The sequence below is a fragment of the Eubalaena glacialis genome, chromosome 7 (assembly GCF_028564815.1).
Source record: "Eubalaena glacialis isolate mEubGla1 chromosome 7, mEubGla1.1.hap2.+ XY, whole genome shotgun sequence".
Classification (NCBI taxonomy): Eukaryota; Metazoa; Chordata; class Mammalia; order Artiodactyla; family Balaenidae; genus Eubalaena; species Eubalaena glacialis.
The window spans coordinates 26766576-26793099 of NC_083722.1; the positions used below are offsets into that span (position 1 = coordinate 26766576).

At 36.6% G+C, this 26524-nt stretch overlaps 1 long non-coding RNA gene across 2 annotated transcripts in view; it reads right to left on the reverse strand.

Moving 5' to 3' along the window:
- Positions 1 to 26524, reverse strand: part of LOC133094422 (uncharacterized) — a 144094-nt gene that overhangs the window by 68441 nt on the left and 49129 nt on the right. Inside the window, exons 1-2 of one of the 2 annotated variants that reach the window (XR_009701462.1) lie at positions 7708 to 7770; positions 6991 to 7091 (exon numbers count right to left, since the gene is read on the reverse strand). The exons of the other annotated variant lie outside the window; for it this stretch is intronic. This is a non-coding gene — a long non-coding RNA (uncharacterized LOC133094422). Of the gene's footprint in view, positions 1 to 6990; positions 7092 to 7707; positions 7771 to 26524 lie in introns of those variants that run through there. 2 annotated transcript variants of the gene reach the window in all.

The window sequence follows — 26524 nt, forward strand, 5'->3', positions numbered from 1 at the left end:
GGCTGTGTAAGTCAGAGCCTTCATCTTCAATAATTTCCCAACCAGAAGACATGCTTCATGTTTTAACTGGAGCATAGCTAATGATGCAGATGAAATCCAGGCCTGGTAACATTTGATCTGGCCTCAGACAAGAGGAGCAAGGTGGCATTAGCCTCCTCTGATATAGTCTGCAGCCAAGGAGCGGCACCAGTATACAAGTGACATGCATATCACATGTATCAAAGTGGAAGCTCAATCTGTAAAGCAATAAGACTCTCTCACATCCCAGCATGGGTGCTGGCCCTGAGCTGCAGTTCCAGTAATTGACATAGTTGCCCAATGCTACAAAACAAACTCAGAAACTATTCTCATTAGACATCCCCCTGCTTTGCGACTCTGTTATTGTAAAACCCAAACACTGAGCCCCATACCAGCGCAGCTCTGTTTTTAATTAGTTCTGATGGCATTGGGCTGTAAGCCAAAGAAAAAATGAACTTCCTGTGACTGAGGCTTGCTGCTCAGTACGTTGCTTTCTTCTTAAAGAGGCTGTTCTCACAATATTTTATGGAAAGGACTACTGACAGAAATAATATAAGTCTTTACTGCTTTTGGTATTTTTTTCAGGCTTATAAAAAGCAACCGAAAGTCAGAGAATTTGTAAAGTTACAATGCCATTATTTGGTTTTTTGTGTGACCCAGTTGACTTGTCTTTTGATTAAAGACATCCTACCCGATTAATTTTTTTTTAATGGAGAAAACACAGGCTTCTGTTAAAATGTTAAGACCACGAATATTTTAGTGTTTCTACTAAATTAATTCAGTGATATATTTTTTACTGCCTGGGTCACTGCTGGCATGGTGTTTGAATTGAGATGCTGGGAAGGTCACCTTCTGAATACAAGGAAGTAAAGGGCTGATGGGAACTCCAGACAGATAAAGAACAATTTACATAAATGCTTGAATCTTACACAAAATGAACCTCTACTGGCCACTGATTTTCAGTTCTCCAGAACGCTTTGAAAATCCTTCCTATATGGGGAATTTCTTAATTTATGACTCTCCTCCCCAAGTTACAAGCTAGACACTTGTTTTCCAGATTCCTTTGTAATTTGTCACGACATATGACTTAGGGTCTGCCAATTAGACACACCCATACACAACTTCAAGACAGTGAAATGAGGAAGGAGATAGCACGTGGAACTTATTCTGCCACAAGAAGCATTGCAATATCCAGCATTCAGGAGCAGCAGTGGCCCAGGTCCCAGCTGTGGCACCCTCCCCCCCAACACTGCTAGCAGCACCCCGTGCAAAGCTGTGTGCACAGCCAGAAGTCATGGGGTCTCCACTAAATCAGTGCAGCAGTGGGACCAGGCATGCTTTTTGGATGCATAGGCTTCAAATTTGACTCCCTGGCCCTCCTGGAGATTCTGTGAGCTGGCCAATTGCCTTTAACGAATTACTTTTCTACTTCCGTTAGCTAGAGGGGATTTCACTGCTGACAAATAGGAACTCCTACACAATCACTCTGTATGCTATGCTTCCAGTAAAAAAGTAATAATATGGTACTGAGTAGTGGTTAAGAAAACAGTCTTTGGAATTAGCTGGACATAGTACGGAGTCCTAGCTCTGCCACTTAAGAGCTGTGTGAACCTGAGACAATTGCTCTGAGCACTTTTTCATCTGAAAAGTGAGGATGATTACTCATTACTCATAAGGTTCTTCAGAGAATTTAGTAAAATACTAAATAGTGATACTATTATCACTAATAGAGGCTTTTATAAGACTTTTCCAAGTCTTTTTAGGTATGGTTATAAATTTTATTTTAAATAAATAGGTGTTTACTTTCCTTGGGTGCAGGCTTAGAAGATCCCTGGGTTATAGAGTCGGAAGACATCGAGGATTATCTTAGTCCTCTCCATGCCTCTAAAAGGGTAACTATCTACAGTTTTCTATAAAAGGCCAGAGAATGAGATGCCACTGATTATTTTTCACTCGTATCTTACTCATACATACAAGTGTTTTGTGACCAAACCAAAATAATTCCTACCACACTTATGTATCTATTCCTTTTGAACACATCTAGTAGCCTGACAAAGTTCTATACATCCTTCAAAGTCCACTGTAAATATCACCTCCCCTCTGAAGCCTTTTCCTATTTCCCTTAATCATATAGGAGCTCACCTTCTTTGAACACAGATACCATTGTCTCTAGTGGCAGTTAATACATTCTTGCTTATGTGAAGCTTAGTTGTATGCATGACGTAACTCCCCTCACTGGTATAAACTAAGCTCCTTAAGATGAGAATTCATCTCTGCATCTCCTATAGCCCCTAGCAAAGTGCTCTGTACATGCTATTCCTGTATATCGTACTGTAATCTACACTACTACAATGTTTGCTCTCAACTGTGTAAGTATATTGGAAGCTCCCTGAAAATACAGATATTTCTTATTCATCCTTATACCCTTCTCAGCGCATATAATGTATTTGTTGAAATGAGTTAAAAATATTAGACTAAAGTTTTCTATATATTTCCTCCTTTTATTATAGCTTCTTTTTTTTTTCCTTTCAGTCAGTCTTCTTTGAAACTTCAAGAATCTACAGTTTTCAGCATTTATATCACCCCCAGCCAGACTTCAGGAAAGTAAATTCTTTGTCACCATTGCTGACCACCCTTATTATTGCTTTTACATAAACTTTGCAAACTGGTCATAAAATATTTTCCTTATACCTTATGTTTTAGACCAGCAATTACTGTTTGCTCTCCCTAACACCCACAGCTGGAGAGCTACTGTGTAAAATGTGCTACATGCTGCTGTAATTCCTCCAACCTACCAAGGGAATTCATACTTATCTGTATTGGACAACACGTCCAGTCCAAGTCCCCGCCAAGTTTCTAAGCCTCTCAACTAGAAGGTGGCAGTGAAATATGCACTTTCTCTTGGTCTACCATCAGTGAGATTTTCTCCTCTTGCCCCGTCTTTTAATCTCCTTAGAGATCCTTAAAAGGATAGTCTAGATTTCTTAAACCTTAAAATTACCTCTTTTTGATGTCCACCAGGACCTCACCAAACTGGTATATGAATTTTTTTTTAAGTCTCTAATATGAAGCCTTCTCTTTCCCTTTCTACACAAGAGCTATTCCCATTCTACAACTCTTCACAACAGAAACCACCATGTGTCCTATGTCCTCAAATATGCTCTCTTTCTCTAATCCAATGCAGGATATGGTCCTAAAGAAGATGTTTGAACAGTTACCCCAAGACAGGATATACTTCCAACTTGGGAGGGCAATAAATGGCAAAGAGCAGCTCAAAACTCTTCCTCCTTCCATCCATCTTTGCTCAAGAATTGGGTCCGTAAGTGAATTCATCAGTCCCTGGAAATCTCAACTTATTTTTCCCTTTGACAGTTTCCTCCTTGGATGATTTCCTTAGTAATGTGGTTGGTATAAAGCGCCTCAAGCCTGCTAATTGATACGAACACTCTCAGTACCCCAGCCATGCTTGTTCCTGTGTGGACACCTCATGCTGTGTCTTACTGCCACACAACACCCACTGAAATGTCTTCTATTAAACAAGTGATATTAACATTTTTCAGATGACAGATCTCTTTAAGAATTTGATGAGGGTTAGAATTATCTCCTCAGGACAATATACATGAGGACATACATAAATGCATGCATATGATATCAAGGGGTAAAGAGAACCACTAAAGCTTCTCTATAGACCCACTAGATGGTAATCCCAGTTAAAAACCCTGCTGGAGTAGAAAAGGGTTTTTTTTTTTTTTTAAATGAAAGTACATTAAATTATCCACCTCCCTTGAAGCAATCTAAGAGGCCACCACGAATCATATCAAGATGATAAGGGGAACATAGGAGAGGAAATTCAGTTTTGGGAACGAGCAATGCCATGAAAGAGAGAAGCTGTATCTCTCTTACTTTAGAATGTCAAGATGTTACCTGTTGGCTTAAAGTAATGCTGTCAGAAGGCCAACCATTTGAGGAGTAAATCTAACACATATTTTATCCAGGAGTTATGATTTCATTTAGACTGATATAAGGCAAGCAGGATTTTGTCTATCATCTATCTCTGTATCTATCCATCCATCCATCCATCCATCTAGCTATCTATATAACGTTATCACCAAAAATTTAATTTTTGCTCCAAAAACTGTCCTCAAATTATTTTGAGATTGTCACCCAAAATCATCTGTCCTATTTATTATTTCAAGTTGAAAAATAATAAATACTAGATATGTCTCAAAAAAGCAAAAAAATAGCAAGCTTTTTAAAAAGTGAAACCTTCTTAAACATTTTTATACTGGCAAATTCACAAGCAGCTGTTCTTGTTCAGTTGCTAAGTCACAGTTTTTTGAAGACAAGGTAAAATACTATCTACTAAACCATCTTGATGAGGAGTACTGCCTACCTTGGCTTCATTCTTCCCCACAATGGGACTGGCTATTCACTTGCCATCTGTCCCCTTCTAAACATGTCAGTATAGCCTTGCATAGAGATGCTGGTATGTGGAATAATTTTATGGATATTAGAAATTTTATTTGTAAATTTCCCTGGGCAGCCAATCCTTCAAGAAAATTGCTACATTATTCCAAGTGGGTTAACAGACTCAAATACATCAACTAAGTCCACAAAAACAGTCAAATCCTCTCTGACCTATACCTCCCATTACTCCTCAGACCTCATCTCCTACCAGTCTCTCCCTTTGCACACGCCATGCCTTGCTTTACTGTCAATACACTAGCCTCACTCTTGGAATTCATTTGCTGTTCCCTCTGCCAGGGATGCTCTCTATTCCTTTACTTCCTTCAGGTCTTTGCTCAAATGTCACCTTCTCAGTGAGGCCTCCTCTGCTTTATTTTTTCAATAACATTTATCAACCATCCAACATACCACACGTTTTACTTATATATTTTGTTTATCACCTGCCCCACCCTGACTCACCTAGACAGAATGTAAGCTCTATCAAGGTATATATTTTTGCCCACATTTTTACATCAGACTAACAACAGTGTGACACATAATTGATTCTCAATAAATATCCTCATAATTATGGCATCTCATACCAATGGTACCTTTTACTCAATGTTTGATACAGATGGAAACTAAGATTTTTCCCAGTTTGAAATATTATTCTCAAATGTATACATACACATGTATACTTATTTTTAAATAACTGAAATACAGTGAACACGGAACAAATGTTTGGAAGTAAATAAAAGTAGCAAGGCAAGAAGACACAATGGTTGAGGGGTCAAAGTCACTTTTCTAACATGCTGATTCTCCAGACCACAAAAGTTATTGTATGGAATAGCCAGGTCATGGAAGCAACCTAAATGCCCATCGACAGACGAATGGATAAAGAAAATGTGGTACATATATACAATGGAATATTACTCAGCAATAAAAAGGAACGAAACTAGGTCATTTGTAGAGATGTGGATGGACCTAGAGACTGTCATACAGAGTGCAGTAAGTCAGAAAGAGAAAAACAAATATCGTATATTAACACATATATGTGGAACCTAGAAAAATGGTACAGATGAAGCGGTTTGCAGGGCAGAAATTGAGACACAGATGTAGAGAACAAACGTATGGACACCAAGGGGGGAAAGCAGCAGAGGGGTGGGGGTGGTGGTGTGATGAATTGGGAGATTGGGATTGACATGTATACACTGATGTGTATAAAATGGATGACTAATAAGAACCTGCTGTATAAAAATAAAATAAAAATTCAAAAATTCAAAAAAAAAGTTATTGTATGGAATTTAGGTTAGTAGATTAAGTGAAATAACTAATGGATTCTCACTTCTATGGGATTAAATTAGATCAGGATGCACTCCAGATTCCAATGCCCACAGAGCAGGTAAGAAGGTTTTGCCAATGCCCTTGCTAGGTTACCACTCCCCCAATCAGGACAGAGTTATCGATCACTCAAGGAACCTCACAGAGTCCCTTTGCCCACCTCAACAGCTTGAATAGAAGACACAGGTTGGGCAGGGTTCTACCAAGGAGAAAACTCTGTCAAGGAGTGGAAGGGACTCAACAACCACTAATCTGGTCCATGGGACCTTGCAGTAGAGTAGATAAGACCTAATGTTGAGATACAAGTACACATACCTCTAGAGTTTCCAAAACATCGCAACCCCTGGTGAAATAAAGTAATGAATCATGTTTGGCCTGGTGGTGAAAGGTGTGACTATAGGACTAAAGGTTGCCTCCACCTCTGATAAATTCTCAAGAATATGCAGTAGTAGCAGCAGAGTTGGAGCAGTTTAGGGATCAAAGCACTTACTCATCTAAAGCAGGTCAAAGAGCACTTAACAAAAGATCCTAAAGGATCTGCCAATGGTGCCATTATCACAGCTCAGACTCACTAGCTAGGACACTAGGGATGTGCCTCAGTATGATACTGACCAGCACAACCTCAGAACCCAAAGGGCATGCAGTAACTCATGCCTTTGTCAGACCCAACCACCTAGACTGCCTGGACATGTGGAAGTTCAACAAACCCAGCCACAGCACAGCTAATTTTGGCGCTTTGGCTGTCAGAGCACACTAGTCTCCATTGATCAATTCAAATCCAGTGATAGCATTTGATCAGTATTAGTCACTAAACTACTACACACCACCTCTACGACATGTCTAGATGGCACAGAAAATATCATGAATGGATACTACCAGCTATCCACATGCATTCATTTACACTAGAGAAATGTGTCCAGGTAGCCCAAGAGAAAAGACATCAGACTGATATGTGGTTTTGTCAAAGAAGAAATGTGATCCCTAGTCTAGGGCCCTCGGAGACATTTACAGTCTGTCTTTGTTCCGCATTATGTTTTCCAGATCCGTGCCAAGTACTCAGTAGGCTGCATCCAAGTCAATTACCATCTCTGATTATGATTAAACAGACCCAATGCATTGATTAAGGTCTCTTCCTATATTGCCCACTAAGCTTGCTGAGTTTCTCTTGTCAAAATTCTCATTTACCTTTCATGGCTCCATCCTAATTGGGCATCATTTAGATTCAGTAATGATGCTTCATATTATGGTGGCGATCTTTCCCAAGTAACATAAACAAAAATATTCAACTAGAAAAAAGAGAGAGAGAGAAAGAGGGAGAGTGTTGAAATCCAAGGGTACATCTACATTCTACAATCCCAGAGCCAGTTGATCAGATGAAGTTCATAAATATCAAGTAGCAGCCTCCCTTAATAATATATTTTACTATTTATAAGAAAAATCAAATCATCTGCAATATTTTTTCCAGCAAATGATCTGCATACTGCCATTCTGTAGACACAGCTAAAGCCAGACATTATATCTGTTCCAGTGAGTTCAGCTAAAGCATGATAACAAGCATAGTTATTCAGCTAAAAGACTTTAACAGCCAGAGTTTTTCATTTCCATCAGGGGGTAAAAACTGTTCTATCTTTACTTCTAATAGATGGAAATTTAACTAAAACTGGTAAGTAGTATTTCTAAACAGTAATACTAGTAGTAAACATGACATCTAAATAACTATTCTAGAATAAATAAAAAGGAGGAGATACACAATGTCTTTTTCCTCATTTTTTTCCTAGAACAAGAAGTTATAAACCATTACGTAGCTTTTAAAATGAATTCAGGTGAAGAATCAAGACAATAATCAAGCTGGTTCTCTAGATCATTAGGAGATCAAATCAAATCTGTTCCTAGTCACAGTACCTTTGATTGGCTAAAAGTGGGCCTTTGTTTCCATTTCAATTCAAGAAGAAATTTATCATTTACCTGTGGGAGGAAAGGGTAGTAATCCATGAATTATATCGAACTTCTCAAAAATATATGTATATGTCAATATCAAGAAAAACTGGGATTCATACACTCATTATCATTTCAGTAAGTCCACAATTGGTCACATAAACCTAAGATCACCAGCATTCACTTAAAGGCTAAAAGCAAATCAATCTTAATTAATCTTGAATTCAATGAAAAGGCGATAATGTTCTATTTTTTATTTGCTTCATTATGTCATAAATCTCTATCTTGATATATTATACTTATTGCAATAAGAATTTGGGAGGGTTTTGTTTTAGCCTGGAATGGCCTGACTGCAAGAAGGATTTTTTTTTTTTCTGTTTTGGGGGCTCGCTTACTTTGTTCAGTCTCAGACGCTGAGACTGTGTAATTATCCAGAATATCCTCCTGAAGATCTGGGTGGCCCCCGAATGGTTCCATATTCACTCATTTTAGCATGGATACAAAATGCTTTCATTCTTATGTATTTTTCATAGGAAGCATTAAGATTGGAGATGACTAAGCAGAGTCTACACAGACCAGAGTGTGCAGAAGTCAACTGAAAACCGGACTGTGTGTTGAGAATGAATCAAATTCAGTCAGGAGTGGAAAGATCTGACTATGGCTCTGCCCTACATATTTTCCTGACTTTGTGAAAAAACCTAAATCATTGGTGGAAATCAAGTGGATTGAGCTGCAGTTGCTACACTGATAGGGTAAGACAGGAACCCTTGCAGACAGATAAGTAATCTACAAAGAAAATTAGACCATTAAAGTAAAAGGCAGGGTTTTGTTATAATTATCTGCATGATTAATTTTTAACTTCTGTGTACTTTAATTTCTGTGTACAGACCTAGCTTTAGGCTGGGTTCAAATGATTTCTTTAAAAATATGACTGTGGCAATGTGGATTCACATTTGGGGGCTATCTTAACGAGAAATGTGCTGGGTCAGAGAACCGATCAATCAACAAATATTGAGGTACACTGGGTGCTTACTCCCTACTGGGGGCACAGAGAGAAACCCAAAAGTATGGGACATGGTCTCATCCTTCAACTATGTAAAAACTAGCCAGGGAGCAGCAGCGAAAAGAGGCAGTGTCACATGATGATAAAACACCCAGGTCCTAGGCCAAATACAGGGGTTTGTATTCCAACTCTGCCATGTAACCTCTGATGCCTTGGATTGATACCCATTTGTAAAATGGGCATGAAAACAGTATCTACCGCTTAGGGTTTTTGTGTGGATTAAAAGATTGGGTCAAAAAAGGTGTGTAGTATGTATCTGAGGAATGAATGAACAAATTAATAAAATTTTGTGCACAGTTTTTAAAGTACAGTGGCCAAAGATACAGGAACCTCCTTGTGTGAGGTTGAACCAGTTACAAACTTCATGGGTTTCAATTCCTCCTACTTAAAAAAAAAAAAATGGCTTAGGCTAAATGATCCCAACACAATATTATAGCTTGGTTACATATAATTCTATAATTTACACATTCTTCGATGAACAAAGAAAAGAGGGATCAGTGAGGGCTAGAGTGATGGAAGTTATATTAAGGAGGTAAAGGTGATCTACCTGAGGAAATAGGGGAGAAGTAAATTGGTGGAGTGGGGGCAGAAAAAAACATACGAGAAGACACCAAGAAGAAAAGGAGCGGGTCAGATTAGATGGGCTGAAAACAGAAAGTTCTGACGTATTTGGAAGCCTCACACAACGGAGCAGGAGGAAGCAGGTATTTACACGAAAGATGCAGCCGGTGTGTATAGAGGCCTAAAAGAAACGCAAAGGAGCTCCCTTCCATGCCAGTAAGAACTCAAATCTCCTAAACACTTTTTGAGAAGAGGAATGACAACGTGGAAACAGTGATTAAGGAAAATTAATTTGGTAAATTTATGCACGATGAACTGGAGGAAGTGAAGATAACAGATTCAGTTATTCTTTCTAAAACTGACTATTAATACTGCTCAGAAATAAATGGAATGGCTGTTCTGGCCACCTCATAACAAGTTTCATTAATCTATGGCTAAAACTCAAATTTTGGCCATATGTACTATTTTCCCTGTGCCACATTGCTAACTAAAGAGTTCATAAAATCTTGTGACATTTAAAAATTAAATACATCTATATGTGTATTTAGATATGTATTTCAATCAAGCACCACATAGTAGATACAAGTAACATGTAAAAATACTATCATTCTGTCTACATATGTCTCCCCAAAGATAAATGCAGTGTGAATTCAGTTGAAATCTTATGATTAATAGAACCTGAGATCTCTGGATAATCTCAGTTCTGCTACACAATATTCAAGCATGTGTAATGAAATCATCTTGAAACACTTTTAAATGCTTTGTGATGACCTAGAGGGGTGGGATGGGGAGGATGGGAGGGAGGCTCAAGAGGGAGGGGATATGGGGATATATGTGTACTTACAGCTGATTCACTTTATTGTACAACACAAACTAACAAAACATTGTAAAGCAATTATACTCCAATAAAGATATAAAAAAATTAAGTGAAATGAAACTGTAAAAATGAAAGGAAAAAAACTGACATTTAGCACAGGAGAATAAGAAGTCAGAAGTTAGAGATCAAAAACACCAGTGTTGAGGGAGACCTTCAAGATGGCGGAGGAGTAAGACATGGAGATCACCTTCCTCCCCACAAATACATCAGGAATACATCTACATGTGAAACAACTCCTACAGAACACCTACTGAACACTGGCAGAAGGCCTCAGACTTCCCGAAAGATTTTTTTTTTCTTTTTCTCTTTTTGTGAGTGTGTATGTGTATGCTTCTTTGTGTAATTTTGTCTATATAGCTTTGCTTTTACCATTTGTCCTAGGGTTCAGTCTGTCTGGGTTTTTGTTTCTTTTCTTTTTTTATTACTTTTTAATTTTTTTTATTTTTAATAAATTTTTATTTTTTATTTTAATAACTTTATATTCTTCCTTCCTGCCTGCCTTCTTTTCTTTCTTTCTTTCTTTCATTTTCTCCCTTTTCTTCTGAGCCGTGTGGCTAAAAGGATCTTGGTGCTCCAGCCGGGTGTCAGGCCTGTGCCTCTGAGGTGGGAGAGCCAAGTTCAGGACATTGGTCCACCAGAGACCGCCCGGCTCCACGTAATATCAAATGGCAAAAGCTCTCCCAGAGATCTCCATCTCAACGCTAAGACCCAGCTCCACTCAACAACCAGCAAACTACAGTGCTGGACACACTATGCCAAACAACTAGCAACACAGGAACACAACCCCACCCACTAGCAGAGAGGCTGCCTAAAATCATAATAAGGTCACAGACACCCCAAAACACACCACCAGATGCGGTCCTGCCCACCAGAGAGACAAGATCCAGCCTCATCCACCAGAATACAGGCACCAGTCCCATCCACCAGGAAGCCTACACAACCCACTGAACCAACCTTAATCACTGGGAGAAGACACTGAAAGCAACGGGAACTACAAACCTGCAGCCTGAGAAAAGGAGACCCCAAACACAGTAAGTTAAGCAAAATGAGAAGACAGAGAAACACACAGTAGATGAAGGAGCAAGGTAGAGCAAACAAATGAAGAGGAAATAGGCAGTCCACCTGAAAAAGAATTCAGAGTAATGATAAAGATGATCCAAAATCTTGGAAATAGAATAGAGAAAATACAAGAAACGTTTAACAAGGACCTAGAAGAACTAAAGAGCAAACAAACAATAAGGAACAACACAATAAATGAAATTTAAAATTCTCTAGAAGGAATCAATACCAGAATGACTGAGGCAAAAGAACGGAAAAGTGACCTGGAAGATAAAATAGTGGAAATAACTACACAGAGCAGAATAAAGAAAAAAGAATGAAAAGAATTGAGGACAGCCTCAGAGAACTCTGGGACAACATTAAACACACAAACATTCAAATTATAGGGGTTCTAGAAGAAGAAGAGAAAAAGAAAGGGACTGAGAAAATATTTGAAAAGATATAGTTGAAAACTTCCCTAATATGGGAAAGGAAATAGTCAATCAAGTCCAGGAAGTGCAGAGAGTCCCATACGGGATAAATCCAAGGAGAAATACACCAAGACACATATTAATCAAACTATCAAAAATTAAACACAAAGAAAAAATATTAAAAGCAGCAAGGGTAAAACAACAAATAACATACAAGGGAAGCCCCATAAGGTTAACAGCTGATCTTTCAGCAGAAACTCTGCAAGCCAGAAGGGAGTGGCAGGACATATTTAAAGTGATGAAAGGGAAAAACCTACAACCAAGATTACTCTACCCAGCAAGGATCTCATTCAGATTCTACCGAGAAATTAAAACCTTTACAGACAAGCAAACGTTAAGAGAACTCAGCACCACCAAACCAGCTTTACAACAAATGCTAAAGGAACTTCTCTAGGCAGGAAACACAAGAAAAGAAAAAGACCTACAATAACAAACCCAAAACAATTAAGGAAATGGTAATAGGAACATAAATATCAATAATTACCCTAAAAGTAAATGGATTAAATGCTCCAACCAAAAGACACAGACTGGTTGAATGGATACAAAAACAAGACCCGTATATATGCTGTCTACAAGAGACCCACTTCAGGCCTAAGGACACATACAGACTGAAAGTGAGGGGATGGAAAAAGATGTTCCATGCAAATGAAAATCAAAAGAAAGCTGGGGTAGCAATTTTCATATCAGACAAAATAGACTTTAAAATAAAGACTATTACAAGAGACAAAGAAGGACACTACGTAATGATCAAGGGATCAATCCAAGAAGATATAACAATCGTAAATATTTATGCACCCAACATAGGAGCACCTCAACACATAAGGCAAATGCTAACAGCCATAAAAGGGGAAATCGACAGTAACACAATCATAGTGGGGGACTTTAATACCCCACTTTCACCAATGGACAGATCATCCAAAATGAAAAAAAATAAGGAAACACAAGGTTTAAATGATACATTAAACAAGATGGACTTAATTGATATTTATAGGACATTACATCCAAAAACAACAGAATACACTTTCTTCTCAAGTGCTCATGGAACATCCTCCAGGATAGATCATATCTTGGTTCACAAATCAAACCTTGGTAAATTTAAGAAAATTGAAATCATATCAAGCATCTTTTCCGACCACAATGCTATGAGACTAGATATCAATTACACGAAAAAAATCTGTAAAAAATACAAACACATGGAGGCTAAACAATACAATACTTAATAACCAAGAGATCACTGAAGAAATCAAAGAGGAAATCAAAAAATACCTAGAAACAAATGACAAAACATGATGACCCAAAACCTATGGGATGCAAAAAAGCAGTTCTAAGAGGGAAGTTTATAGCAATACAATCCTACCTCAAGAAACAAGAAACATCTCAAATAAAAAGCCTAACCTTACACCTAAAGCAGTTAGAGAAAGAAGAACCAAAAAAACCCCAAAATTAGCAGAAGGAAAGAAATCATAAAGATCAGATCAGAAATAAATGAAAAAGAAATGAAGGAAACAATAGCAAAGATCAATAATACTAAAAGCTGGTTCTTAGAAAAGATAAACAAAATTGATAAACCATTAGCCAGACTCACCAAGAAAAAAAGGGAGAAGACTCAAATCAACAGAATTAGAAATGAAAAAGGAGAAGTAACAACTGACACTGCAGAAATACAAAAGATCATGAGAGATTACTACAGGCAACTATATGCCAATAAAATGGACAACCTGGAAGAAATGGACAAATTCTTAGAAAAGCACAACCTTCCAAGACTGAACCAGGAAGAAATAGAAAATATAAACAGACCAATCACAAGCACTGAAACTGAGACTGGGATTAAAAATCTTCCAACAAACAAAAAGCCCAGGTTCAGATGGCTTCACAGTTGAATTCTATCAAACATTTAGAGAAGAGCTAACACCTATCCTTCTCAAACTCTTCCAAAATATTGCAGAGGGAAAAACACTCCCAAACTCATTCTATGAGGCCACCATCACCCTGATACCAAAACCAAACAAAGATGTCACAAAGAAAGAAACCTACAGGGCAATATCACTGATGAACATAGATGCAAAAATTCTCAACAAAATACGAGCAAACAGAATCCAACAGCACATTGAAAGGATCATACACCATGATCAAGTGGGGTTTATCCCAGGAATGCAAGGATTCTTCAATATACACAAATCAATCAATGTGATACACCATATTAACAAATTGAAGGAGAAAAACCATATGATCATCTCAATAGATGCAGAGAAAGCTTTTGACAAAATTCAACACCCATTTATGATTAAAACCCTCCAGAAAGTAGGCATAGAGGGAACTTTCCTCAACATAATAAAGGTCATATGTGACAAACCCACAGCCAACATCATCCTCAATGGTGAAAAACTGAAACCATTTCCACTAAGCTCAGGAACAAGACAAGGTTGCCCACTCTCACCACTATTATTCAACATAGTTTTGGAAGTTTTAGCCACAGCAATCAGAGAAGAAAAAGAAATAAAAGGAATCCAAATCAGAAAAGAAGAAGTAAAGCTGTCACTGTTTGCAGATGACATGATACTATACATAGAGAATCCTAAAGATGCTACCAGAAAACTACTAGAGCTAATCAGTGAATTTGGTAAAGTAGCAGGATACAAAATTAATGCACAGAAATCTCTTGCATTCCCATACACTAATGATGAAAAATCTGAAAGAGAAATTAAGGAAACACTCCCATTTACCACTGCAACTAAAAGAATAAAATACCTAGAAATAAACCTACCCAAGGAGACAAAAGACCTGTATGCAGAAAACTATAAGACACTGATGAAAGAAATTAGAGATGATACAAACAGATGGAGAGATATACCATGTTCTTGGATTGGAAGAATCAACATTGTGAAAATGACTATAGTACCCAAAGCAATCGACAGATTCAATCCCTATTCAATTCCCTATCAAACTACCAATGGCATTTCTCACAGAACTAGAACAAAAAAGTTCACAATTTGTATGGAAACACAAAAGACCCCAAATAGCCAAAGCAATCTTGAGAAAGAAAAACAGAGCTAGAGGAATCAGGTGCCCAGACTTCAGACTATACTACAAAGCTACAGTAATCAAGACAGTGTGGTACTGGCACAAAAACAGAAATACAGATCAATGGAACAGGATAGAAAGCCCAGAGATAAACCCACGCACATCTGGTCACCTTATCTTTGATAAAGGAGGCAAGAATATACAGTGGAAAAAAGACAGTCTCTTCAATAAGCGGTGCTGGGAAAACCGGACAGCTACATGTAAAAGAATGAAATTGGAACACTCCCTAACACCATACACAAAAATAAACTCAAAATGGATTAAAGACCTAAATGTAAGGCCAGACACTATCAAACTCTTAGAGGAAAATATAGGCAGAACACTCTATGACATAAATCACAGCAAGATCCTTTTTGACCCACCTCCTAGAGAAATGGAAATAAAAACAAAAATAAACAAATGGGACCTAATGAAACTTAAAAGCTTTTGCACAGAAAAGGAAACCATAAACAAGACAAAAAGATAACCCTCAGAATGGGAGAAAATATTTGCAAATGAAGCAACTGACAAAGGATTAATCTCCAAAATTTACAAGCCGCTCACGCAGCTCAATATCAAAAAAACCACCAACTCAAAGAGTCATGCACCAAAATGTTCGTTGCAGCTCTATTTACAATAGCCAGGACATGGAAGCAACCCAAGTGTCCATCGACAGATGAATAAATAAGGAAGATGTGGCACATATATACAATGGAATATTACTCAGCCATATAAAGAAACAAAATTGGGTTATTTGTAGTGAGGTGGATGGACCTAGAGTCTGTCATACAGACTGAAGTAAATCAGAAAGAGAAAAACAAATACCGTATGCTAACACACATATATGGAACCTAAAAAAAAAAAAAAAAAAAAAAAATGGTTCTGAAGAACCTAGCAGCAGGACAGGAATAAAGATGCAGACATAGAGAATGGACTTGAGGACATGGGGAGGGGGAAGGGTAAGCTGGGACGAAGTGAGAGAGTGGCATGGACACATATACACTACCAAATGTAAAATAGATAGCTAGTGGGAAGCAGCCGCATAGCACAGGGAGATCAGCTCAGTGCTTTGTGACCACCTAGAGGGGTGGGATAGTGAGGGTGGGAGGGAGATGCAAGAGGGAGGGGATATGGGGATATATGCATATGTATAGCTGATTCACTTTGTTATAAAGCAGAAACTAACACACCATTGTAAAGCAATTTTACTCCAACAAAGATGTTTTAAAAAAAAAACCCCAGTGTTCAATGATGCAATAGAAATGATGGGTTTTCAACAGACACTCCACATGTGTTTTATTCACTTCACTTTGACAGAGGAAGATTTAACAATTCTCCAGAAAAGTTAGATGATCTTAGCAGTAGAACCAAATGATTCACTTGCCCTTGGACACTTAGAAGAAAAAGAAGTTTGGGCAGTTTTCAGCAATGTGGTCATCCTCCAATCTTCATATTTTGAGAACAGAATGAATGAATTTGGAGATATAGGACTAATTTAATACAATTCAATAAATATTTTTTATACACTATCATGAGTAAAGTGGAGTAGAAAGAAGAGAAAAAAATAAACATTAAATATATACTATATACCTATCACCATGCTGGACACAACTATTATCTCATTTAATTCTATTAAGAGGACTCATATTTCTGTTAGTTGTGCTTGTTTTAAAAAACAAACAAACTTACATTCAAAGAGCTAAAGAAACATATCTAAGGTCTGACAACAACTAAGTGACTAAGCCAGGATTTTGAAACAATTGGGGCTAGACTTCCATTTACAGCCCCTATGGAGTAAGGGTGAAAAGAGTTACTCTCCTGCGTGAAACAAACAAACTACATCAAATAAGGTTTTCAAAATATATGAAACAAGGTTTACAAAACACTGGATATCAAGCAATGATGAACAGGGATCCCTGAGAAACAGGAAACAAACAAAGTGAGGCCTACAACCTCCCCCAGCTTACTGCATGGGGAGTGTTTCCAGGTTCCAGCACAGGGAGGTGGGACCCAGAGCTGAGCGACTGGGAAGACCAAGGCAGCTAGAAACTACAGGGCCAAGTCCTAAAGAGGAAAGAGCTGCACAGAGAGAGAACCTTGAAGATCAAGAAATTATCCCCTTCAGTATTCAGCTTGCAAAGAAACTGCAGAGAAAGAACCACAAGAAACAATAAGAGGTAACAGTGCCCAAAACTCACAGAGAATCAGGCGCTTAACTGAACTGCAGAAAAAACCTCTAGAATATTTATAGGAATATAAAAATATCCAGTAACAAATAAGATTCATTGTCTGTTATGCAACCAAAGATTATTAGGAAGCAGGAAAATATAACTCATAATGACAAAAAAAAGAAATCAATCAATCAAAACTGATCATGAACTGAGACAGAAGTTACAATTAGTAGAGAAGGACAGTAAAATGGTCATGATAACTACATTCCATATGTTCAAAAAATGAAGCAGAAACATTGAAGATATTTTTCAAACGACTCAAATTGAATTTTCAGAGACACAAACTACAAAATGTGAGAAGAAAAATATACTACTTAGGATTAATGACAGATCAGACATTGGAGAAGAAAAGATTCATTAACTCAAAGACATAACCATAGAACTATCCAAAATGAATCACAGCATGAACAAAGAACAGAAGAGAAGAGAGAGAAAGAGAGAGAGAGAGGAAGGAAGGAAGGGAGGAAGACAGGAAGGGAGGAAGGAAAGAAGGAAGGAAAGAGGAAGGACATTAGTGAACTGGGAGACATTAAGCAGCCTCATGTACATGTAGCTGGAGTTCCTGAATTGATGAGAGAGTAAGGCAAAAATTTTTAAAGAAACGCTAACCTAAAACAATGAACCTAAAACACAGAAAACTATACCAAGGTATATATTATAATCAAATACTTTAAACCAGGGATGAAAAAAATTCTCAAAAACAGCAAGGAAAGAATAAAGACAGTGTATATACAGAGAAACAAAAATAGAATGACAGCAGATTTCTCATGAGAAACAATGCAAGAAGACAGAAAAGTAACATCTTTAAAATATTGGGGGAAAAAATGCCAAACTAGAATTCTGTTCCCACTGAAACTTATCTTTCAAAAATAAAGGCAAATCAAAACTTTTTCAGAAATACTAAAGCTGAAAGAATTTATCAGTGGCAGACCCACACTACAAGAATTGTAAAAGGAAGTCTTTCCAGCAGAAGGAAAATTATAACAGACAGAAATATAGATTTACACAAAGGAATGAAGAATACCAGAAATGGTAACTACATCAGTAAACATATTGCTTTTTTTCTTGTTATTTAAATGCCTTAAAAGAGAGTTGACTGTTTAAATAAAAATAACAATCTACTGTTAGCCTTATAATATACGTAGAGGTAAAATATATGACAAAAATATATTTTGTCACAAAGAGCACAAAGAATATTCTAGTTCAGTGTTCTTAAACTATATGTAAAGTAGTATAATACCAGTTGAAGGTAGTCTGCAAAATATTAAAGATATATATTATAAACATTAAAGCAACCATTAAAATAACAAACTAAGAAAATATAGTTAATAGGCCAACAAGGGAGATATAACGGAATCTTAAAAAAAATCAAATAAACCAAAAAAAGACAGGAAAATGGGAAAAGGAACACATGAAACAATTATAAAACAAATAGCAAGTTAATAGACTTAAGCCTAACCATATCAATAATCACATTAAATGTAAATGGTCCAGATACTCCATTAAAAAGCAGAGATTTTCAAACAGAAAAAGACAAAAAAATCAAGACCCAGCTACAACAAGTGCACCTGAAATACAAAGACACAAATAAGGTAAAAATAAAAAAATAGTTAAAAAAAATATAACTTACTAATGCTAATACAAAGTAAAACTGGCTATTTCTGACAAAGAATATTTCAGAGTGGAGAATATTAACTGCAATAAAGATGGTTATTTCATAATAATAGAGGAGTCAATTCATCAAAAAGATACACCAATCCGAAATTTAATAGCATGGTTCAAAAACTGCAAGGATAAATAGACAAATCTCCAATTGTAGTCAGAGATTTCAAACCCTTCTTAATAAATGGCACAACAATTAGATACAAATCAGTAAGGATAAAGAAGATTTGAACAATAATATCAATCAACTTGACCTAAACAACTCCACCCAACACCTGCTGAATACACATTCTTTTGAAATGCACACAGATTATTCACTGAGATGGACCACATTCTAGGCCATAAATAAGTATTAATAAATTTGAAAGCACTCAGGTCATACAAAATTCATTCTCTGAATAAAAAGGATTAAATTAGAAAGCAATAACAGAGCGATATCTGAAAAATTTCCCCAAACAATTAGAAACTAACACACTTCTAAATAACACATGGAGCAAAGAAAAAATCAAAAGGGAAAGCATTTTGAACTGAATGAAATTTTAAAAACATGTTAAAATTTACAAGACCACTAAGTAATAGTTACGGAGAAATGTATAGCACTAAATACTTATATTTGAAAAAGAAGAAAACTCAAATCAATGATCTCAGCTTCCAACTTAAGAAACTAAAAAAAGAAGAGCAAATTAAACCCAAATTTAGTAGAATAAAGAATATTATAATAATAATAAAGAGAAGACAATGAAAATAAATTTTTTTTTAAAAAAACAATAAAACAAAAATCTCTTTCTTTGAGAAAAAGTGAATAAAACTGAAAAACCTCTGTCCAGACTGATGAAGAAAAAATAAGAGTGAAGACACAAATTAAAAGTATGAGAAATAAGAGAGATGACACAATTACAGTTTCCACAGATACTAAAAGAATAAAAATGGAACAGTATGAACAACTTTATGCCAATAAATTTGACCCCTCAGATGAAATGGATAAATTCCTTGAAAAACACAAATTATCAAAGTTCACTGAAGAAGTAAGTAATTTCAATCATCTTTTATCTATTAAATTAAATTTTTGGTTAAAAACCTTCCCAGAAAAAAAACTCTAGAACCAGAGAGATTCACTGATGAATTCTACTAAACACTTAAAAAAGAAATAGTATCAGCTCTACACAAATTCTTCCAAAAAATCGAAAAGGGAAGGGTATGTTCCAATTCATTCTTTGAGGTCATCATTATGCTAATACCAAATCCAGACAAAGCTATCACAAGAAAAGGAGCTACGAACCAATATCCTTCATTAGTGCAGATGTAAAAATTCTAAACAAAATTTTAGCAAATCTAATCAAATAATGTATAAAAAGGATAAAACATCATGATAAAGTAGTAATTCACCATAAAAAACAATCTTAAAAAGAAAAATCATATGATCACCTCAACAGACATACAAACAAAGCGTTTACAAAATCCTATATTCATTTCTGATAAGGCTCTCCACAAACTAGGAATAGAAGAGAATTCCCTCAACTTCACGAAAGACACCTACAAAAAAATCTACAGCTAACATACACATTGGTGAAAGGTTGAAAACTTTCCCCAAAAGATCAGAAAAAAGACATGGATGGCTGCTATTACCACTTCTATTTCTAGCCAGTGGAATCAGGCAAGAAAAAGAAATAAAAGACATAAGAAGAAGTGAAATTGTATTTGCAAAAGACATGATTCACAAAAGTATATGAAATTTACCAAAAAAACAAAAAACAAAAGAAAACCTACAAAACGTGTAACTGAGTTTAGGAAGGTGTCAGGATACAAGATCAAAAAATACAAAAAAATCAATTAAATTTTTACATACTATGAATAAGCAATCATAAATTGAAATTTAAAAACAATATGATTTGCAATAGCATGAAAAACAATGAAATAACAAGGGATAAATCTGACAAAATATGTGAAAGTCATGTACACTGAAAACATTACAAAACTGCTGAGAGGGAATTCCCTGGCGATCCAGTGGTTAGGACTCCACGCTTTCACTGCTGAGGGTGCAGATTCAATCCCTGGTTGGGAAACTAAAATCCCACAAGCTGCGCAGCAAGGCCAAAAAAAAGAAACTGCTGAAAGAAGGTCTAAGTAAATGGAGATATACACCATATTCATGAGTCAAATGACTCAATATTGCTAAGATATCATTTCTTCCCAAAGTGATTTACAAATATAATAAATTTGCATTCAAAATCACAGCAGGTTTTTTTTTTGGTAAAAAATGACAAACTGATTCTAAATTCTTATAGAAATGAAAAGGACCTATAATAGCCAAAACATTTTTGAAAAAGAACAAATTTAGTGGACTAACACTACCTGATTTCAAGGCTCATTATAAATCTACAGCAATCAAAATACCATGGTACTGGCATAAAGATAAACAATTTGATAAATTGAACACAACCAAGAATTCAAAAGTAGACACACACATATATGGACAACAGATTTTAACAAAAGTACAAATGCAATTCTGTGGAAATAGGAAAGCCTTTCCAAAAAAATGATGCTAGAACAATTCGACAGCCATATAAAACAATTTTTCAATCCATACCTCATACCATATATATAAGAATTACCTCAGGGGCTTCCCTGGTGGCGCAGTGGTTAGGAGTCCGCCTGCCAATGCAGGGGACACGGGTTCGAGCCCTGGTCCAGGAAGATCCCACATGCCGCGGAGAAACTAAGCCCATGCACCACAACTACTGAGCCCGCATGCCACAACTACTGAAGCCCGTGCACCTAGAGCCCATGCTCTGCAACAAGAGAAGCCACCGCAATGAAAAGCCAGTGCACTGCAATGAAGAGTAGCCCCTGCTCACCACAACTAGAGAAAAGCCCACACGCAGTAACGAAGACCCAACGCAGCCAAAAATAAAAATAAATAATAAATAAATAAATAAATAAATAAATAAAAAAGAATTACCTCAAAATGGATCATAGACCTAAATGCAAAACCGAAAATTATAAATTTCTAGAAGAAAAACATAGATAAAAACACTTACAACCTTGGATTAGGCAAAAATTTCTTAGCTACAACACCAAAAGCACAATCCATGAAAGAACAAGTTGATAAACTGAACTTCATCAAAGTTAAAGTCTTCAACAGTGTCTGTGAAAGACATTACAAAGGGAATGAAAAGAATGGCTTTCATGACATATGACTATGAAAAGCCATGGACTGTGATATCTGCAAATCACACACCGTTAAAGGACTTGTATGCAGAATATTTAAAGAGCTCTCAAAGTTCAGTAACAAAAATATGCAATAAAAGTATGGAAATTACGGACAAAAGATATGAACAGACACTTCACCAAAGAAGATAAGCAATGGAAAATAAGCATAGAAAAAGATATTCAACATCATTAGTCATTCGGGAAATACACCATAATGAGGCATGTTACACATCTATTAAGAGTGGCTAAAATTTTTAAAAATTGATTGTACCAAGTTTTAGCAAAGAAATAGAGGAGCTGGAACTCTCATACATAAGATGTAAATATAAAATATCACAGCCACTTAGAAACACTTAAGCAGTTTCTTAAAAAGTTAAACATACACCTACTGTATAATCCAGCTATTTTACACTTACGAATTTATCCAAGAGAAATGAAAGTATATGTCCATACAAACACTTGTACACAGTAGCAACTTTGTTTACAGTAGTCAAAACCTGAAATAAACAAATACCCATCAACAGGTGAATGGATAAACTGTTGCATATCCAAACAGTAGACTACTACTCAGCAACTAAAAATAATGAACAATGTTGGTACACACTGCAATACGGATGACTCTCAAAACAATTACGCTGAGTGAAAAAAAACAGACAAAAATGAGTACATACTGTATGACCCCATTTATATAACTTTTTTTAGAAATACAAACTAACCTATAGTGAGAGAAATGTGGTTTCCTGGGTGGGAGGGAGTAGAAACAGGGATTACAAAAGAACACAAGATAACTTTAGGAAGTGATGACTATTTTCATTATCTTGTTTTGGTTTCATAAGTATCTCTATGTGTCAAAATTTATTGAATTGTACAACAAATATGTGCACTTTACTGTATGTCAATTATATCTCATTAATGCTGCCTTTTGAAAAGTGGTCTGACTTTAAATACCATTCTTTTCTCCACTCTCCCTCCACATCTGGCATGCAAGTATTCAATTCAGTAAGTATTTATTGAGCCTCCTGTATCCCTCACCCTGAACCTGGCGTTAAGAATATTAAAAAAAAAAAAAAAATGTGAGCTGCTAGAAAGCTTATTTCAAAGTAAATTTACATGTAAATCATATGCTAAGCATTGTTAAACCCCTATTATCTGGTTCTACTTTATGTCCCTGCCCTTGTTTCTTTTTTTTATGCTCTAACTAGGTTTTATGTATTCTTGGATACTTTTTGAATCCCCTCTAAAACAGGATGAGATATAAATAAGTATAAATAATTATATAAATGACTAACATATTTGCCCTCAAGGAATTTGCAGCAAAGAATAGTCAGTCCTTCCCACATTACATCCTTGTGGAGAGGGGACATGTGTACACTAATAATTATGCTATAAGATTTGATTTGTGAATACCATAAAGGTATTAATGCATTTAAAATATACACAAGTGTTATAGGAAGGAGCACTGGAGAGGGAATGTTTAATTCTGACAAGGCCAATAGAAGTTCACAGAGAAGAGAAAGCTTTCAATTGGGCTTTGAAGGCTGTGTTGGTTTTTAATGGGCAGAAGTGGAGGAAGAACACTCTAGGCAGAGAAACATCATAAACAAAGGAGAGAGTGTGAGAAAGGTCAGCATATATTCTTCAGCTAAAGAGTAGTCTAGGGCTTCCCTGGTGGTGCAGTGGTTAAGAATCCACCTGCCAATGCAGGGGATACGGGTTCGAGCCCTGGTCCAGGAAGATTCCACATGCCGCAGAGCAACTAAGCCAGTGCACCACAACTGCTGAGCCTACGCTCTAGAGCCCGTGAGCCACAACTACTGAAGCCCGTGCACCGAGAGCCCGTGCTCCACAACAAGAGAAGCCACCGCAATGAGAAGCCCACGCACCGCAACGAAGAGTAGCCCCCACTCGCCACAACTAGAGAAAGCCCCCGTGCATCCACAAACACCTAATGCAGCCAAAAATAAATAAATAAAAATAATAAAGTTCCCTTTAAAAAAAAAATTTAAAAAGAGTAGTCTAATGACATAAGACAGACACCTAAAACTGACCCCAACTGCTTGGTATTTGGCGAGTTATTTAACCTCTCCAAGTTCCAGTGCCCTCAACTATGAAGTGGGAATAATTACACTATTATATCCACCTAAAGAGGTTCTTAAAAGGACTAAAAGAAATAATGAACATAAAACACTTGGCACTGTGCTTGGCATATGTCAAATGCTTACAAAACCAGCAGCATTTATTATTAGTATGAGGCTGGAGTCCAGAGGAGCAGGGGGAAAGAGAAAATTTTATCTCATTCATATTTTTACAGTGACAAGTTGTTGCCCCAAGTAGCTTCATGAAGGCATACATTCAGCTGTACAATGACATCATTCTTTCTAAAATAAATTTCTGAGTTCACCTGATCTGCTAAAAAATTATTTAAAATGTAGGGGGCAGGGAAGGGGAGCACAGATGGCAATTTCATGCTTGATAATTCAGTCCTTCTCATTTGAGTTGAAAAAATAAAACAGACTTTATGGATTCTTCCTCCAGCCATGTGTCTTTGGCTACTAAAAAAAAAAAAAAAAAAAAAAATAGATAATAGTCTTATCAGGATTTAAAGTTTTACAATTTTAAAGAATTCTTTTTTTAACTTACTTAGAAATCATGTTCCTGGAAAGGATCATCTGGTTGAAACCTCACATTTTCAGGCCAATAATACAATAAACAAAAATGCCTTGAACAAACCAACCATTTGCAACTTGCTGCAACAAAACTTTGTGATTTTACAGGAGTCTCAGAGAAGATCACCATACCTCCCCGAACTATTGCGCGGTTGAAAATTAAACATATATCGAGAATGGCCACAACAAAAACTTAAGGGACATTCATCAGTATGATGAGTTACAATCCAGCCTGAAGGCAAGGAGATTGAGTAGATCGAAAAAGTAATGGATTTATTTGCTCAGGGAAGGCTAACTATATGCCTAGTAAGGCACTGCTATGCTGTTAAATATTTACATGTTTGCAGAACTAGAAGTTACCATAACCATATTAATGTATGTTTTCCTCCATTTTTCTCTCCCAGTTCTACCCTTACTTTTCTATCCCTTGTCCATATGATCTATGGAAGCCCTGCTGATTAAATATTTTAGGAGTGTCCATTCAGAGACCAGTCAGTTCTAGCAGAAGCAAGTTTTTCTTAAGAGAACAATGATAGAAATCCTTTTAATACATGAAAAGAGGCACTTGACATTTGAAACATTTTATAGATGGACCTGAAAATGTAGAGTTATCAAGAAGGAAATAAACATGTAAGAAGGTGTGTTAATAATCCAGGAAACTGATTGTCATGATCAGCTTTAAAATATCCAGAATAGTCCATGGGAAAATAAGGAAATCATTCTAAACATAAGTAAAAACCTTGTTTTCAATGGCATTTGTTTTCCAAAATGGAACATCGATAGAGATAGACACAGACACAGATAAAGATTTTTTTTTCTCTCCAGGAAGTTTAAGGAATCTCTCTTGGATTTCCCATATTGGCAGACAAGCTGACAGCTTGAGAAACTTAGTGAGGTGAAGAAAATTCATATATCCCCTTTAATATGGGATCTTTATTTCACTAAAGACGGGAAAGGTAGGTGAGATGTTGGTTCCACTCAAAATAAAAATAAAGCCACAAGCAAACATTTATTTCCCCTAGAAGAGGTGGGGTAAGCAGAAGAATCAAAAAAGATTTATTTTATTAAACAATACTTAGCAACTAATATGCACAGGCATAGTTACAAGCATTTTACAAACACTACCACTTAAATTAATCTTTAAGACAACGCCAAGATGAAGATTCTGCTATTGGCTTCAATTAGCAGATGAGAAAACTGAGACACAGAAGCATTACAAGACTTAGTTAGCTAGGCTCACATGGCTACTAAGTGGCAGACCTGAGCTTTGAATCCAGACTGCTTGGCTCCAAAATCCACTCTTGTAATCACTATGTTGCATTTGTTTTTTTTTTTTCTTCAAGGAGCTTCTCTTTAGAGATGAGTTCAATCTGTGAACATTTCTGGTTTTCCCACAGAGCCTGGAGAGAAATTTTACTCAAGTGGCAGGGACCATTCCATAGACAAGATCGGTATTTTATTGGAGAATTTCCCTAGAAACCAGTTTAACATACCTTTTTAACTGCTAATCCCTTTAGAATGACTGAGGAGTTAAAATCCCACACTTCTCTTTAGGAAAGATAGGTGATGAGCTTTAAACATATGACCTCATCAATTTTATAGGCACTTCCCTACAAGTACAGTGGTTAGGACTCTCGGCGCTTTCACTGCCGAGGGCCCGGGTCCGATCCCTGGTTGGGGAACTAAGATCCCACAAGCCTCCCGGCCAAAAAAAAAAAAAAAATTATAAACATTTCTGGGAGCCAAGAGACAGGTGGAAGCAGAGACACGGGGCTGTTCAGGGACTTCTCCGTGGCACACAGATCACTTTACAGACAGATCCTGGAAAGGGCAATGTGACCTCAGAGTAACTGAACGTGGCAGCCGGTGAGTTTTCTTTTCTCCATCCATCCTATTCCCGAGAAAGGAAGCCTAGTACAGTTTAT